We start from the raw sequence: 17,460 nt of genomic DNA on the forward strand, positions 1-17,460 counted from the left end.
GAGTACATTCCAACACTTGCGCGAACACATTCCCCAACTTTGGTTGACGAGTGTTGCCATCTACATGTGGAGGACAGAAACTTTTCAGACTACCCTCGTACCATCATATAATGACCATATACTGGAAAATAGTTCTAAACAGGTGGTTTTCAGACCATGTGAACACAGAAGAGTTAAATGCAGTGATTTACAGGTAATGTGTTCTTTGATTGAAGTCTTGCACTTCTTTTCCATCCAGCCCAGACCACTATGATGACCTCTCCTCACAACTGCTGAGACATCTTTGGCCCTCAGTTGCACTCCATTCTCACCATCCTTTACACTGTGTTCTTGTTACTACCATCAGTAATGTGTCTGCCATACTGCCAGAGGTGTCTCCACTTAGATTGCTTCCCAATGACCCCAAATAATATACTATCTAAATGATAAAACTTGAGGACAGTATTGAAGGCTTGGGTCCCATAGCAAAATTAAAGACCCAGAATGCAGCCCTGCATATAGATAGGTTAGGGTCATTCAATCAAACAATGTTTGTGACTTACTACATCCACTGTCAGACTGTCAGAGTGTTGTTGCTATTGCTCCTAAGAGGTAAGTGACAATGTCCTCGTTGCACCAAAGACCTCTCCTGCATATTGAGAGAACCAGTGATAACTCAACAACAGAGACACCGATTTACAAGGGGAAAACACGTATGATTCAGGTGACCCTAACCTATCTATCTTTAATTTGATAGGTTGACATGATATCCAAGAAGACTGCTCAGTACAGTAATGTATAAGGCCAGTAAATCTAATATCAATAAAGTCGTCTCTACATTTCTAGTCCATGCTGATAGTCACAGAAACCTAGCTGCGTACATCGAAGAGCCTTACTCATGGCATATGATCATGCTATGACTAATACCTACAGCTGTTTCAAAAGCCTGTGCTTATGGATCTGTGACTAAGAGTAAGCTTTATAGGCTGGGAATAAAGAGGTGATTTTATTGGTACTGAATGTACTGGACTGAAATATGACTGTACGAACCACTTTACCTTGGTGGATGTCAAGGTGTCAAAAATGTATTTAGCTTCTATGATGAATGGTACATTTTGTTGGCTAAACCAGTAAAAATAACAACAGATGGGAAGATGATCTGGTCGCCCAACTCTGAATTTCGCTATATCTATGTCCATAAAGAGGTTTTTGTCCCTTGGGGCATTTTTGATAAGAATCACATAGAAAGAGGTCCCACACTTGAACCTGGCATCAATCACCAGGTAAGGTCCAGCACTGGAAACCTAAACAGGGAAGGGGGCGATCACAATTGTGTCCGTGTTCGCCCACCGAGTCTCCGTCCTATTCCCCGGAGAAATTGCATAGGGGACGGCTTCCCAGTGGTCAGTTTTAAAACCCATTCAAACCAAGTGGTATAAAAAGTTTGCATGATCAAAACTAATGAAACAAAAAACATACTGTACAAGCATGGTGAACCACATATTACCCTGTGACCTGGAGACTGGGCGAGATCAGGGAATTTATCTTAATTACATTTATAAGATACTTATAGATGTGAATGACACTGGCTGCAGCCCACTGCTATACTGCACTATATTGGACTATATGACTGAAAGCTACAGTAGCCGTGGCTTAGCTGCTTTATTTAGGAGCTTACCTTGATCTACAGCTTAGCTCTGATGTCACAAGATATAAACACAAGGATGTCAATTAAGGAAAGCTCATAGAAAGCTAGGCCCATCTGTCTATTAATGAACGTTTGTTTTACAGGAGGTGAAGGGTAATATCCACAGGTCAGAGAACTGCAGAGAGCTATATACTGTACATCATATAGATAGATACCGGTATATATAGATGTGTCCTTCCTTAACTCTTCAACTGTTTCGAGATTTGCCAAGATTACAGCCATGAAATGACCATTATTCACAATGGCAAATGCAGCAAATCTAGTATTTTTCTTTTCAAACCTTGCGTCATTTATATTGCCATATCTTCTACAAGTCAAACATATATATATATATATATATATATATTACTATTAGTGGCTTGTTTTTCGCACCCAACTCCTCCTCCCATCTCTGTAGACTTCTATGGGCACAGTCAATCTTGGGCAATGTCAGACTGAGATTCCTTGGGCCCCCTAGATAAAGTGATTCTTAGGGTCCACCCTCCAAAAGAAACCTACAAAATAGACCACAGTACCCTTAATATTTGGGTGTCCTTGGATGGACCATTATTGCAAGACACTGGGCCCAACAGAGTATCCTCTGGTACTCTAGTGGGTCAGTCTTACACTGATCTTAGGAGTGTTCCTAGGGTGTAGAAAGTTGAAAAAATATATATACACTGTCTACCAATAAGTATTTGGACACCTGTGGTGGAATAGAAAAATAACATTTATTCATATACAATAGTTGGTAGAACCCAGCAGATGTTTCCTTACAGATGGTATTGATCGACACAATACTCCTGGATGTCCGGTGACACTCCTGGTGTATGTGAGCCATCGGTTGGGTGCGGTTTCTCTGGCCAGCACTTGTTGATCTCTATCTCCCAGTTTCGGGGGTCTGTCGACTCGGGACACATTCCAACAATCACCGTTCACCTTCCACTTCGTAATCACATAGGCCACTGTTGATTTTGTGTAATTCAGTTTTCTTGCTATGTCCCTTAAGGATCGACCATTTCTGTGGTACCCCACAATTACCCCTTTCTTGAAATCGGACAACTCTGCACTTCGTGGCATCTTGCATGCAACTAATGCCAATGCTGCTTCCTATTTAAAGGTGGAAGGCATGACGTCCATGACGCCGCAGATATCTTCATTTGCATGGGTGTCCAACTACTTATTGGTAGATAGTGTATTTTTCTCTGGTAAGATATATTACAAAGTTTCACCTGCACTACAGATTTATTCAAAGTTTTTTGAAAATTTAGTGGGATAGCACATGTACACGTTTACAGCAATTTTTTACTATTACTGAATTGTATGTATTATGGGCTAAAAATAACTTTAGTAATAAGGATTAATGAAAATGTAGCTTGCCTAGGCTTCTACAGCTTGCTTCCTTTGTATTTCTCATTCCATTTGAAGCCACTCTTGGCTTTGGCTCAAAAATCTGCAGCAAAATCAGCAGCAAAAGATGCGGTTTTCCTGCAATGTGTGTGTTCGGCCTCAGGATGATTTATGAACTCAACTTTGATGTTTGGCAGTCGTTGTGACAAATGAGCTAGTAAATATCTTGTATTCTACAGCTGTACAAGCCAAACAAAGCTTTACTTTTTCATTAAAGCAATGTGTATACATATATATAAATATATATATATATATATATATATATATATATATATATATATATATATATATATATATATAGTCAGGGTCTGGGGTTGCTAGGTGGGGTGGCATAGACACAAAAGTCCAGATTCTTTAGTCCAAAAAAAAAGGTAGAGTTTTATTTTGACTCAAAAAGGTAGTGCAGCAACAAAAGGAAACAATACAAAAATAAATCCCTGCCCGGCTAGGCTCTAACTAAACATAGAATAGGTTACCTCACCTAGAATAACAGAAATCCAAAAGCCAGTTGAGTCATTCAGGACACAGAGCCAACAATATGACCTCTCTGTTTCACTCTCCAGCCAAACTCTGCCAAAGTGTTGCTGCTGGACTTCTTAAGCCTCCTTGACGAGCAGACACTAAACAGCTGAGTTGCTGCCGGAACATCCCCAAAGTGTGGACTGGAGGGGAGTGGAATGACAGGTTCCACTACCAACCTACCTGCCATTCCTAAAAATCCAGCCCAGTACTGAGCATTTACCAAAATGCTCAGCAGATGAAAGTTGTCTGCAGAGAACAAACATTCCTGGAGTTTTCTCACCTCACCCACCTGAGTAGTCTGGGTGAGACATGTCTATACACACATATATATATATATATATATATATATATATATATATATATATATATATATATACACATATATATATATTCTACAATAAGAGTCACACTATTTCTAGCCATTGCATCACTTGAATTCTTGCACTTTCTAACAGTCTCCCATCTGCAACCTTTACGTCTAATCCCCGGTTTTCCCTGAGCTGGGGGGAAATAATGATTCTTCCTCCTGACTCATTCGCCAACGTTTTACTAAGACATTTCAACAAATCCATATGAAGAAAACTTGAATTTTTTCTGATATTATTACATTTGCTAAGAGTAAAATAGGGCAGATGGTAAACAAGTAATCTATGCTATTAGAATCATTTCAGCACCATGGAGTTTTCTATGCATTATGGAATGGATTTTCAGCACCATGGAGAGCATAGGACTCTTTCTTCTTCTCCATAGCCCAGTTCTCACACTGAAAGCATATGTACACTTGTGTAACCATTATAAGGCTTTTTTTTTTTTTTTTTTTTTAGTGCATAGGAAAAAAATGAAGCAGCTGAGTTTGTTTTTTGTCTGTAACTATGGAGATACTTAGGGTTCCAATGCAGGTGCTAACATAAAGAGGATATTTTTTTTAATAAAAATTATTTACAGTGATGATTTATTTTTCAATTACTTTAAGAAAAATACAATCCAGAAATGTATTTAATAGATTAGTTTTTTCATATTCTCTATCAACATGGCCAGTAATAGATTTTTGTTTACATTTTAAAAATCAATGGAGGGGGCGATTTATGATTTATCTTACTTCCGGTCAGTGTATAACTGTATTTTGGCAAAATAATTTTTGATTCAGGGGCGTAAGTATCGGTAAGCAGCGGTAGCAGCTGCCACAGGCCCGGGACATTAGGGGCCTGGTGACCGCTGCATTTTTTTTTTTTTTTTAATAGGCTGTTACCGGCAGGAGTCGCTCCAGCATTCGGCAAATCAACGCTGGTTCTGAATCGAATATTTACTGCGAATAGCTAGTAGTATTCGATCGAGTACGAATATTTCGAATACCGTAGTATTTGGTCAAATACCTACTCGATCGAATACTACTCGCTCATCTCTAATCATACACCATGACCCAGGTACAGTTAATACATCTGCCACTCCTGCAGCATACATAGAAGTTAATGACCTTAAACCTGAGCCCATTACAGTCCATGATCTCCCCTCTCATCTGTCAGGAAGTCTTCTTCTATACTGTTCTTATAGGTCGATGAATGTACATATGTGGTAGGATATTTCAGTGCAGTAAAATGTCTTTTTTGCAGCCTTCAATGATTATCTTCACTCTTCACTATTCATTCTTTCAATTTTTCTTCTATTTGACCTTCCTTTTTGTATTATGTTTGTGGAAGGCCATGATGCATTCGTTTGGATATAACACTGTTTGTGTCACCTTGCATTAAGTCATAGCAACCACTTCTCTTTAACACAGACTGCAGATAAGCATTACATTCATGACTCTGGAAGGTCAGGTCAAAGTAAAGTTAACATAGAAATGAAGGTACTTATATGTAATGGTATAAAGCACTATGTATAATGAGCTTGTGGTTGTAGAATCGGATGTGAATTCATTAAATGCCAGAAGAAGCTGCATAAAGCGTAACGCCAACCAATAAATTCCTATAACAAGCCAATAAACCTTTTTTTTTTTTTTTTCAACTGTAATTTTTATTGAATTTTTTCCAAAATATCCAACAATACAAATAAAGAACAAAGCAAATACAAAAGAAAAGAAGTGTACAACTCAACATCAAAATAACAGAAGGGGGGGACAACAGACAAACAGAAACAGAAGGAGGGGGGAGGGAACAGGGTCCAGGTCCGGATTTTGGCCACCAAGGCCTCTATGAACAGGGCAAAGATCAAAGGGGAAAGGGGACACCCCTGACGAGTACCATTCTGAATGGAAAAAGGGGGATGGAGGCATGGTGAAGGCTGACCGCTGCCAAGGGATGGGAATAAAGGGCCCGGATAGCCACCAGAAAAGGCCCTAAGAACCCAAAGGCCTTCAGGGTTTCCTGCATAAATGACCAGTTAAGATGGTCAAAGGCCTTTTCGGCGTCCAAACTCAAAAGGATCGCGGGGATAGAATGATGGTTGGCTACCTCCACCGAGTCCATAGCTCTTCTAGTATTGTCGCAACCTTGACGACAGGGTACGAAGCCGACCTGGTCCTTGTGGACAAGGAGAGGGAGTCAAGCATTAAGTCTGTTTGCCAGAAGCTTGGTGAAGAGCTTTAAGTCAGTGTTTAATAAAGCTATTGGGCGATAATTAGGACAGTGCTGGGGATCTTTACCCGGTTTATGGATTAGTGTGAGGAGGGAGCCGGACATCGAGGGAGGAATCGGGGAACCTGAGAGAAAAGAGTTGAATAGAGTCAGAAGGTGATTAGAGAGCTCGTTATGAAAGGCTTTATAATAATAATAATAATAAGTAAATGCATCTGGACCTGGGGATTTACCATTGGAGAGGCCCTTCAGAGCATCCTCCAATTCCTCGGCTGTGATAGGAGAATTCAGGGAAGCTAAAGCAGAGGATGAAAGGCGAGGGAGGTGGCAATCTGCGAGGAAGTCAGCGAGTATACAGTGACCATCCGCCAGGGCTAGCGTCTTCGGAGGGGGCAAGTTATACAGTTTAGAGTAGTAAGACCGGAAAGCCAGAGCCACGGCACGGCACGGAGGTGGTGCTGGAGGGCGCCCGTGGAATCATATACCAAGTAGGGGGTGGAAGAGGACTGCTATCTCTGAGGATCTTAGCCAATAGCGTGTGTGGTTTATTACCCCGTTCAAAGTAGCATTGACGCGAGTATAGGAGAAGGCGTTGCACATGGCGGTTCTCCAGAGAGCGGAGATCAGCCCTAGCAAGAACCAGACGGCGGAGGACCCCCAGAGATGGGCAGGCTGCTAAGGAAGCCTCCAGGGAAGAAATCCGTTCATGGAGGCAGCGCTCCTGGGCCTGTCTATCTTTCTTAAGCTTAGACAATAGCGTGATACAGTAGTTCCCAGTGGTTCCCAGAGAACCGCGGGGGAGTTCACTGAGCCTAGATTGTCACAGAAATAGTCAGTTAAATGGGAACGCAAGACTTCTAGCGAGGTGGGAGACTTAAGCAGAGAGTCGTTAAGATGCCAGTAACAGCGACGTACCGCCCGCAGGGTAGGGGAAAGGGTAATGACCACTGGAGCGTGATTGGACCACGAGAGGGTGCCGATATCTGTATCAGTGAGCTGGCAGAAGGCCGGGGCATTTCCAAAGAAGTAGTCAATACATGTGTGTTGTGGGGATGGGAAAAAAAATTGTAGGAACGGGCTGTAGGATTATCCACCCACCAGAGGTCGTATAGAGAGTGAGAGCGGATCAATTGGCGAGAGGAACTGCTGGCGGGGGGCTGGGGTTGGAGGGACAGAGAGGCGATCCACCCGTTCTGAGAAGAGCATAATGAAGTCGCCACCGACCAGCCACATCGCCGAGGGAAGAGAACGGAGGCGGGAGAGGACCCAACGCAGGAAGGAAATCTGACCAGAGTTGGGAGCATAGAGGTTACATAAAACAATGGGGAACTGAGGAGAAGGAAAATCAGAAAAATCAGGAGGAGGGAGGATCTGATCTTGATCTCCTGGGAGGAGTGGTAGGAGAAGGCAGTTGGCATCTCTTAGGCCTCTGAACAGTCCAGACTTGAGGCAAGGGTGGAAGTGGAGTTGGCAGTTCCCAGTTGGGTAGATCCGGAGGGAGGAGGGATATCCAGAGAGGCACAAAATAGGTATACATAGGGGAGGACTGTGAATCATACACTAAAGCCACCACCTGAACTACTATATAAACACAATACTAGGAATAAAGGTGGGCTAAGCTGCCAGAGCATATCCCTTGGATACCAGGAGATGCACCAACAGGCAATTCTGTGTAGTACTTAGATATAGGGCTAGGGTATTAAACTGAATGCTATAAATCTTTGTTCTGTCCCCAGATAACACATGCGAACCAGAAGTCATCCAGTTAGCAGAAGGAATTGGATGCAGAGGTGTAGCTAGCAGGGGATCAGAGGCTGTGACTGCCCCGGGCCCACTGACTCTGTGGGGCCAACCCTGGGGACAGCATTAATATTTTACTTTTAACTACATTGGTGTCTGCAGACACCAATGTAGTTAAAACCCATCCTACAAGTTGACAGGCTTGTAAACTGTAAACCACTTTAGGCTTGCGGTTTACAAGACAATGAGAGCAGACAGCACGTCTGCTCTCAGCATAGGCCGGCGGCGTGATCGAGTCAGGAACTGTAAAACACTGCGTTTTGTCCGCGGCGTTTACAACGTGGTCCCATCACGGCACTTGCACCATGTGCACCCTGGCCTTAAGGAGTTTTCCATCTAATTTTTATTGATGATCTATCCTCAGAATAGATCATCAATAAGAGATCAGTGACTCCCCACTGATCAGCTGTATGAAGGGGCTATGGCACCTGTTTATAGTGACCGTGTGATGTAATTTCGCCTTGTCACGTAGACGTGTATAGGACGAAGCTGTAGTTACATGACATGGCCACTATGAGATGTATGACACTATATTAACAGAGAAGCAGTCACGACCTTACACAGGTACCACAATTTATTCAAACAGCTGATCCTGAGGGTCCTGGATATTGGAACCCCACTAATTCTTTTTATATCTTTTAATTAGGAATTGCCTGGGCTAATAGTAATAAGGGACACTAATTAAAGGGGATGCAAAGGGAAGATGCACTTGAGGGTATTATTTATTATGGGGCATTATATTATATATTTTATAATCGGGGGTAGCATTAGAATGGCTGTACAGGTGAGGACAATGTGTCAGGTCCTTGGAAAAGTGAGGAGCCAACGATGTCTGTGCTGCAAACTTTACAATGATTGAAAAAAGTGGTCATGGCGGTCCAGATGGAAGAGGAATGGAAATGTGAACGATTAGTCAGAGACGTCACTGGTAAGTCACATTATGTATTCACTTAAGTTGTCTGCAGAACCTGTGTAGAGCCAATATATACCACTATGCGGTCATAAAATCGGTATACGTAAGTTGGGGCCCACTTGGTCACGTTGGCTGTGCTCAACCCCTACCTACGCCTCTGACTGGATGTATATGTATATGGTTTGTTAGTGTATCTCCCATACTCAGTTATTGCTCCATGCATGAAATGTTTATAAGTTAATAGTAGACTGTGACAAACCATCAGCTGTGCATTGTTTTCCCGCACACAAAGCACTTGAGTCAATTTGACAAGTGCATTTTATTTCTAATCTGAAACTCTGGGTATATGGCAGAATTCAAGGACATTGAGTAAACTAATTTCACGCATCATTGTTCGTGACATTTTTTTTTGCCTTTTATCCTTGAGAAGAACTATTCTTACATCCACCGAGTGTTCATGACATTCACTAAATGTATTATAAAGCTCCTTTATACAATGTGTAAATACAGGACTGTTCCCTCTAGACGACAAAGGATTTTGTATTATGGACAACGCACTGTGAGATGTGTAAGGAATGATTCTTGAGAGAAATTTCACAGCTCTAAAAGTCATTGCACTGTGACGGTGTAAAGTGCCGATGGAGCAGGCGGAGGTTTATTCACTATTACTGCTGCTCATTCATGAGCTAAACTCATTGCATTAAGGGACGCAAGTCCTCAGTGCTAGATATTGCTCCAACTCTTCACACCCTGGAGTATAATAAACCTCTTTTGAGACTCTTCTCAGCGTTCAATGCTGTCTCTGCCTCCTTGGTGACATCTGGCACTATCCTGTGACGTCATGCACCCAAAGTCAAGGCTGAAGCCTCAGATTGGACCATAGTGGTGACAGGGGCACGTTGAGGGCCACAAAAAGGCCAAAAAGATGTAACGGAAGGTGAGTATAATTGTTATTTATTTTTTACACTGGGCCTTCACCTATCATACTGTGTGGTCTACACAGACCCCAGAGTATAACAATTTCAATTCTGGTTATACCCGAGCAAGTTCGGAACAAAACCGGAGAATTGATTCATCCAAACCCGGGAAGGAACAAATCTTATGAGGTTCACCCATTTCTATATTTAATATCCAAGTGAGACAGTTCTCATTAAGAATTTTATTAAGATTTTATAAAGTGAACGTATAGATAGCTGAAGGACGTTGGAACAAGGGAAGGAACCTAGCTAAGCAGATAGGGTAGGGGAAATCAAAATTCCCTGTCTCAGTAGGGGTACAAACACATATTTCAGGTAGGGTTGGATAAAACAAATACATATTGGATACAGTAGATATAAATCAATGATATGGAGCTATTACCTAAACGTGGTGCGTGGTCTACAATCATACTGACCTTGTGCCAGAACGGATGGAGAAGCGGATGAGATATTTATAGACTTCAGCTGTAGGCCTAGCAGTGACCAACGTGTGAAGAAGGTGCAGAAGGGTTTACAATCTGTGAGGGAAGAGAGATAGAGACAGTAGGTGAAGGTAGAGGCTGTTTGAATACCATGGCGTGGTGGCAGCTGAGTTATTGAAAGTTGTAGGTAGGGTTGAGCCAATCTTGAGATTTCAAAATCGATTTTAAAATCCGATTTCCGATCACTTTCCAGCCGATCCCGATCGCAAAATTTGCTCGATCACCAATCGGGATCTGATCTTTCCCAATCCCGATCGCACAACCCTAATTGTATATTATATATACAGTAGCGTTGAGCCGATCTTGAGATCTCAAAATCCGATTTTTCGATCATTTTCCAGCCAATTCCCATCACGATCGTGAAATTTTCTCGATTGCCGATTGGGATCCGATCTTTCCCGATCCCGACCACTCAACCCTAGTTGTAGACGTGAGACTTTAGGATCCTCTTGAAGCTTTTGATACTGGGTAACATGGTCGTGATAGTGAGTTCCAGAGTATGGGGGAATCTTGGGAGAAGTCTTGGAGGATACAGTACATTTTTATCGATAAAAGTCAGACACTTTTCTGTCTACATTTATGGTGCACGATATGTTTATGAACGGTGCACACTAGAAAGAAGAGAACATTTGACTCAGTCCCTCTGAAAAATGGTGCGGTTATGTATCTTTACGATATATTTATGAGCGAAAAATAAAAAAGTATGAATAGGGCGCAGACTTTCTTAAGCAAAGTATACCAAGTTTAAAGCCAGGGACCCATGAGGATGCAGAAAGTACATTGGAATATTTGTAGAACTTACAATAACATTTGTTTCTCAATATTTGTCTGAAAGTGGACAGTCCCTTTAAGTCCAGCGAGTAGCATGCGCTGTCAGGAATAATCACAGTTCCGATAAATCCACAGCTAAAGTAGCGGTCATGCTTAGCTCATTTTAGCATGGCAGGTCACTGCCTTATTAACGGTGTGTAAAAAAAGCGGGAGCTGGCGAGCAGTCAGGACGAGCTGTACCTGACCCAGTAACCTACTTACTAAATACCACGTAACACTAAAGGCTGCCCTCTGCAACGTCATGGCTACAGCAGCTGAAAAACAGTGGGCAGGCTGATGGACGCCGGAACATGTACCGGGCTCTGTACTCGGCACAAATCAATGTCCATTGAGGAAATAAATCACTGACTTAACCTAAATAATCCCTTGTTTTTCTGCATTTTTGCAATTTAGGTTATACATCAGTGACTATATATGAATACACTGAAATGATTGGAAAGGCTGCAGGAACGTTCTGTACGGTGCATTACTGTAGACATGTATAGTTTACTGGAAGGGAAGTGGCTTTATCTGTTTCTAGGAAAGTTGGGTGACAACCATTTCCTAAAGGGATATCCAGTTGTTAATGATACCTCTTTGGCAATAGTGCATTGATATAGAGTTATACATTACACGTGCAGCCAGGTTGATTTGTCTTTCAGGAATCTAGGAAAGATGGGTGATAATGCTTTCAAAGATATTATGATGGACTTTTGGTTGTCATACAAGAAGACACAGTTTCCTTGGGCATACCTTGAAGTGTCCCCCTTTTGAAGATTCCTTAAACCCAAGTTCCTCTGTTGCACTTAGAGGGGTTTTCTCAAATAAGCAAGTTATTCCCTATGCATACTGTAGAATAGAGGATTATTTTCAGATCAGTTAGGGTCTGACTGCTCACACCCCCACTGTTCAAAAGGATGGGGGACATTTGTCCCCTGCTTTATTTATTTATTTCAATGGGAGTGCTGGAGATAGCCAAAGTAATTCCGCTGAAATGACCAACCACTGCTCCAATACACAGGCAGCACCCCAGGGACCACCACCAGAACACACACACACACACACACACACAGGCAGCATTGCAAGAAACCCCCACTCACATGAAAGTAGTGCCCAAAGGACCCGCACACCACACAGCAGCACCCCCCGGACCCTCCACCATATGTACACAGATGGAAGTACCCAAGGGACCACCACCAGCACCTCCTCACACACAGGAAGCACCTCATGAACCCCCAAACATATACAGAGATGACAGCACTCTGGGACTACCTCCAAAGCCCCCTTTGACGTGAGCAATATCCCAGGAACCTCCCACACAAATTCAATACCCCATGGATCCCACACAGATACATGCAGCAGCCCCCCAGGGACCCAAACCCCACAAGACAGTGCCCCTCTATTACATACCAGCAACATCCCAAGTACCATTGCCCCCTTAGATATCAGCAGCTCCCCAAAGACCCCTGCGCCCCCTTTAGATGCCTGAAGCACCTCAAGGATCCCTGCACTCTTTAAATGCCGGCAGAACTCAAAGGACCATGTCTCCCTCAATGCCAACAGCACCCCTGGGACGCCTACCCCATCCTAAATATCAATCCAGTTCCCCAGACCCTCCAGCATACAGTCCCATGTAAAACATCACTCTTTATTCAACTCCTCAACATGCAGTCCCATGTAAAACAATCCTATGACTCCCCTGCAATACAGTCCCACAAAATACCTCACTGCCGTCTATTCTCCATCTATATGAGCTCCACTCATGCATCCTCTATAGAGCTGTAATACAAGGGAAGAAGTTTACTACAAACATAGCCATATTTAAAGAGGAGCTTTCACCACCTCAACCAGTTCTAGTTCTTAGTATCTTTTAATATACCCCGCTCCACTGATTTCAGTGCAATTGGAATTTTCTCTCTAGCCTCCACCATTCCTGAGAAACAAGCGCAGTTAGTTTTGGTGTCTGATATTTAGGCTCTGTAATGTCAGGTGGGGCGGTGTCAGGCAGTGGGTGTGATTCAGAGCTCCAATCAGAAGCAGCCAGTGTCAGAGCTCAGAATCCCACCCCTTGTCTGCTCCTGCCTGACACGTCCTCCTGACAGTACAGAGCCTAAATAGAATATCAGGCACCAAAACTAACAACATTGATTGCTCGGGAATGGTGGGGACTAGAGGAAAAAGTCCAACTGTGCCAGAGTCAGTGGAGGAGCACCTTTTAATTGTAAAAAAGAGCCGAACTTGGAGGTGGTGAAGGTCCTCTTTAAATTTTTAGACATAGTTACTAATTAACAATAAATAATTACATTTTCATGATTTTCTCTAACCATCTTAATGGTAGCAGTTTTTTCTTTATATGTAGTGTGAAGTGGAGAGGGGTATAGTGTGGGAGAACCGCTATTTTCCCCCAAGACTGTTGCAGTATGCACAGGCGTTTAGCTTGTAGGTCCCGGACTGGAGTAAAGTTCGGGTCAGTCCTGCAGGGCAATCCATTTCAGTCTTGGGAACCGATCAACAGGGCTTTGTAAGTAGCACAGGTGTGCTGGTTAGAGAAAGAGAGGAGAGAGACTGAAACACACACTCAACCAGTCTGGGAAAGCTCTGCCAAAAAGGACGCTGTTAAAGGGCCGGGTATGTGTACCCCTTGTTTGCTTGTGAACCTTGTTTGTTAGGAGGTCAGCAGTAGGTTGACCCCCTGGTTAGTGAGGGAATAACTCATTTAGTAAGCCGCCGGAGAGGCGTAGGTCTTTATTTTCATTTGTTTGTTTTGACATGCTGAGCTGCTGAACAGCACTACCTGTACCCTTAAGCTTGTCTGCTGCAATAAAGACTGCTGTTGGGAAAGAAACCAGAGCTTCTGAATCCCCCGTACATCACAGTAGGTTCCTTATTGAGACTGGGTTATCTTCTCATGCTTGCCCTGTCCTTGCCTACTTCTGTATTCCTACGTAAGAATGTAAGCGACTGATCAAGACATAAAACTCATCACTAAGCCAGTTAGAGAATTTTTCTTAAACTCTGCACAATTTTTAAGTATGTATATTTGTAACAATGTTTAACTTTGAATCGTCCACAAATTTGAATATGGTTACGTATGGGGGACAACCCTTTTATATTGCGTCACATGCCTTGATTCACAGCATTGCAGCTATTGGGCAGGCCATTAGATTATTTTCTTAAAAAAAAAACCTCTGAAAAAATGTGAGCCTCACAGACGTACAGTGTACTGTATAAGGAGGTCTTGACAAATATATGTAAACTGTTGGATTATAGTACACTACGCCAATATTTTGGGGTTAGTAGAGTACAACTACTCACTTTACCCTACTTATATTTACAAGTATTATGTATTTTGGGTTGGATGATGGTTATTGTTGCTCGAGTTGAGTTGAGTCCCTCGGAGGCAATGAAAGAGTTACTGCCCACAGATCCTTTTAAGTCAGGAGACGGAGCTGAGCAGATAGTCGCCCTGTTAGTCGCACAGTTATATAACTGGCATACATCTTAGGAAAATGAGGATAGGCTTAATGTGGGTCTCTAAATGATCGATTTTTAAAGTTCTACCACCTCCATTGGTTTGTATTAAAAGTCAGCATGAAAGGGACGACTGTATGAGGTCAGGCGTAGGCTGCTTTGTATGTCATCTGGCAGCAGGTTTTATAGATTTTAGCTTTGAATATTGTACATTTAAAGGTCTTTTAGTATACAGGGAGTGGAAAAGAATTTTTCCATGAGCTGAAATAATGTGTGGTAGTAACCACAGATAGCAAGCCATTATAGTAATCATATGGCCCGGGCGCTAGGATAATTGTAGCCATTATAGAATATATAGGGCTTTACTTTACTAAACGGATAAAGACATGCTGTGGTCTCCATCGCGAGTTATTTGTGTGAATAATACTCCTGTATGGTATGCATTTCTATTTTACATGCCTGTATTTCTAAGACAATCGGCAAGACATTGAATAGAATAACAATTAAACACTTGTACAAGCTGCCGATGGATCATTCCTAGTTTATTTAGCTCCAGCACCTTCATCAGTCAGCATCGTACAATAGAGCATCATCATGGACACAAGGACTACTAAAGATAACATCATTATCTTGCTTGTATTATGCCTCGCTCCAAGGGAATACGAAGGATTTGGGGGTGCGGGTTCATGGAGTTTGGGGTATGGAGCAGAGCTTAGTGCCTACAATGCCCCCCACATAGTATAATGTCCTCTTTAGAACCTCCATAGACAGTACAGTTCCCCCTGTACAACCACCTGTGTCAACAATAATGTTTTATATGGTATATATCTTTAATCAATCTCTTACATTATTCTGGAGGACACTTGGCCCACTCTTCTTTACATAGTTGTATCAGTTCATTGAGGTTTGTGGGCATTTGTTTAGCTCTTAAGGTCCTGCCTTTCTTAAAGGGGGTTTACCATCTCCCTGTCTCACTAGTTGGCCTACTGTCTCTTCTACTCACTTCCTGTATTCTTCAGCAAGCTGGTGGGCAGCTTTGACTATTTGATGAACAGGACATTGTGAAGTACCTCGGTAGATATAGACACTGCCTTTACCATGACAGATTATTTATCATGATTACTAGAAATCTAATATAAATGCAGATCAAATAATATGCAGAGTGAATGTATATTACATTGCACAGAGTTGGAGAGAAAAACCAAACATGCCGCAGGATAGGACTCAGTGTTACCTTTGTGTTTATATAGAGAGATAATAGACAATCTCTAACCCTTTAGCAGCAAACTGCAATTAGCTGAACCGATTGTACTGACCACAGAGACCTACAAGTCAAGGAGAGAACTCAGCCCCACCAGACAGCAGTGACATCCTCTGACCTTATCAGATATAGGTCAGACAACAAGGAAACGCTGTATAAACAATAGGAGGAATAATCTAATATAGCAGGCAAACAGTAATGTATTTAGGAAAACTCTTGAATTTACATAAACTAGCAGTATAGATAGGATCCTTTAGATGGGAATGTCCCTTTAAGGTCCTGTATTTTTGTTGAGGTCTGGACTTTAATTGGGCCATTGCTATATCTTGATTCTTTTCTATTTCAGCCATTCTGTTGTAGATTTGCCATTGTGCTTGGGAACATTGTCCTGTTGCATGACCCAGTTTCGGCCAACCTTTAGCTGTTGGATAGATGGCCTCACATTTGACACTGGAATACTTTTCCATAGAGAAGTTCATGGTTGACTGAATGGGCTACTTGCACCTTTTTGAGGTCTTTTTCTCGCCTATGCTTTATTTATGAAGAATCTGGGGGCTTTTTTTGCAGATGTTATGCTCTCGCCAATTGTGCTTTTTTGTCTAGAAAATGGGGGCATAGCCTAAATTAAGATCCTTTTCATGCTGTATTGATGACTTATGCCTTTTTAGACCGCGATTAAGCTGTCCAGTCTATGGACAATGTAAAAGAGCCCGTCAGGTTAGAAAGCTGTAACGTCTTTGCCTGTTCAGGCCTTGGTGCTGCCCTTTGGAACTTCTGTACCATCTGTTCACAAGCTGCGGTGCAGGAGACATGTTCAGTTTGATTCCTTGCTTAGAGTTTTTGGTTGCTCTGTCTGAACACTGCTCTATTACCTCTCCTCTGTAATTGAATTTCCACCACTCCCATCTCCTGCACCTTGGTTTCCCTCTGTTCATCAAATAGTTGATTTTAGTCTTACCTGTATAACCGACAGTCTGTCTACCAATCAAGTCTGAGGCGGGTTCTGGACTTCCTATAAACAGGTCATCAGTTCACATGTTTGCTGGCTATTGTGACTTTGTCCTTGCTAAGCGTTCTACTTGCTCTTATTGTATTGTGCTTACTGATTTCTGACCTTTGGCTTTTCTTGTGACTACTCTTTTGGATTGCTTTTTGGTACTGCTTTGACCCTTGGCTTGCTGACTCCTCTTCTGTATTGTCTTGTCCGTGTTTAGTGTTTACACTTATTCAGAGAAGGGATTCTCGCCCGGTTGTCCCTGTCATTAGGACAGTTGTGGCTACTAGGTAGGGACAGGGGCTGGGTTGAGTTTAGGACTCACTGTCTGTCTTCCCTTTCCTCCCTGGTTTTAGCAACAGTACAGGGGAATTGCTCAGCTGGCAATCCCCTTACAAAAGCATTAAAAAGGGAAAAAGCTGCAGTTTTTTAGTATCTGGGTCTTTTTGAACAAAAAAAAAAGGATGAAATTGATAGTAGTCTTTGTGGTATGCTCCAAAATTAATAAACCATGCTGGGTGACAAAAGGAACCTGCCATGTCACACCTGCAACTGATGACCATCTATGAAATTGGATATAC

Source organism: Leptodactylus fuscus, chromosome 11 (genome assembly GCF_031893055.1).
Source record: "Leptodactylus fuscus isolate aLepFus1 chromosome 11, aLepFus1.hap2, whole genome shotgun sequence".
NCBI classification, from domain to species: domain Eukaryota; kingdom Metazoa; phylum Chordata; class Amphibia; order Anura; family Leptodactylidae; genus Leptodactylus; species Leptodactylus fuscus.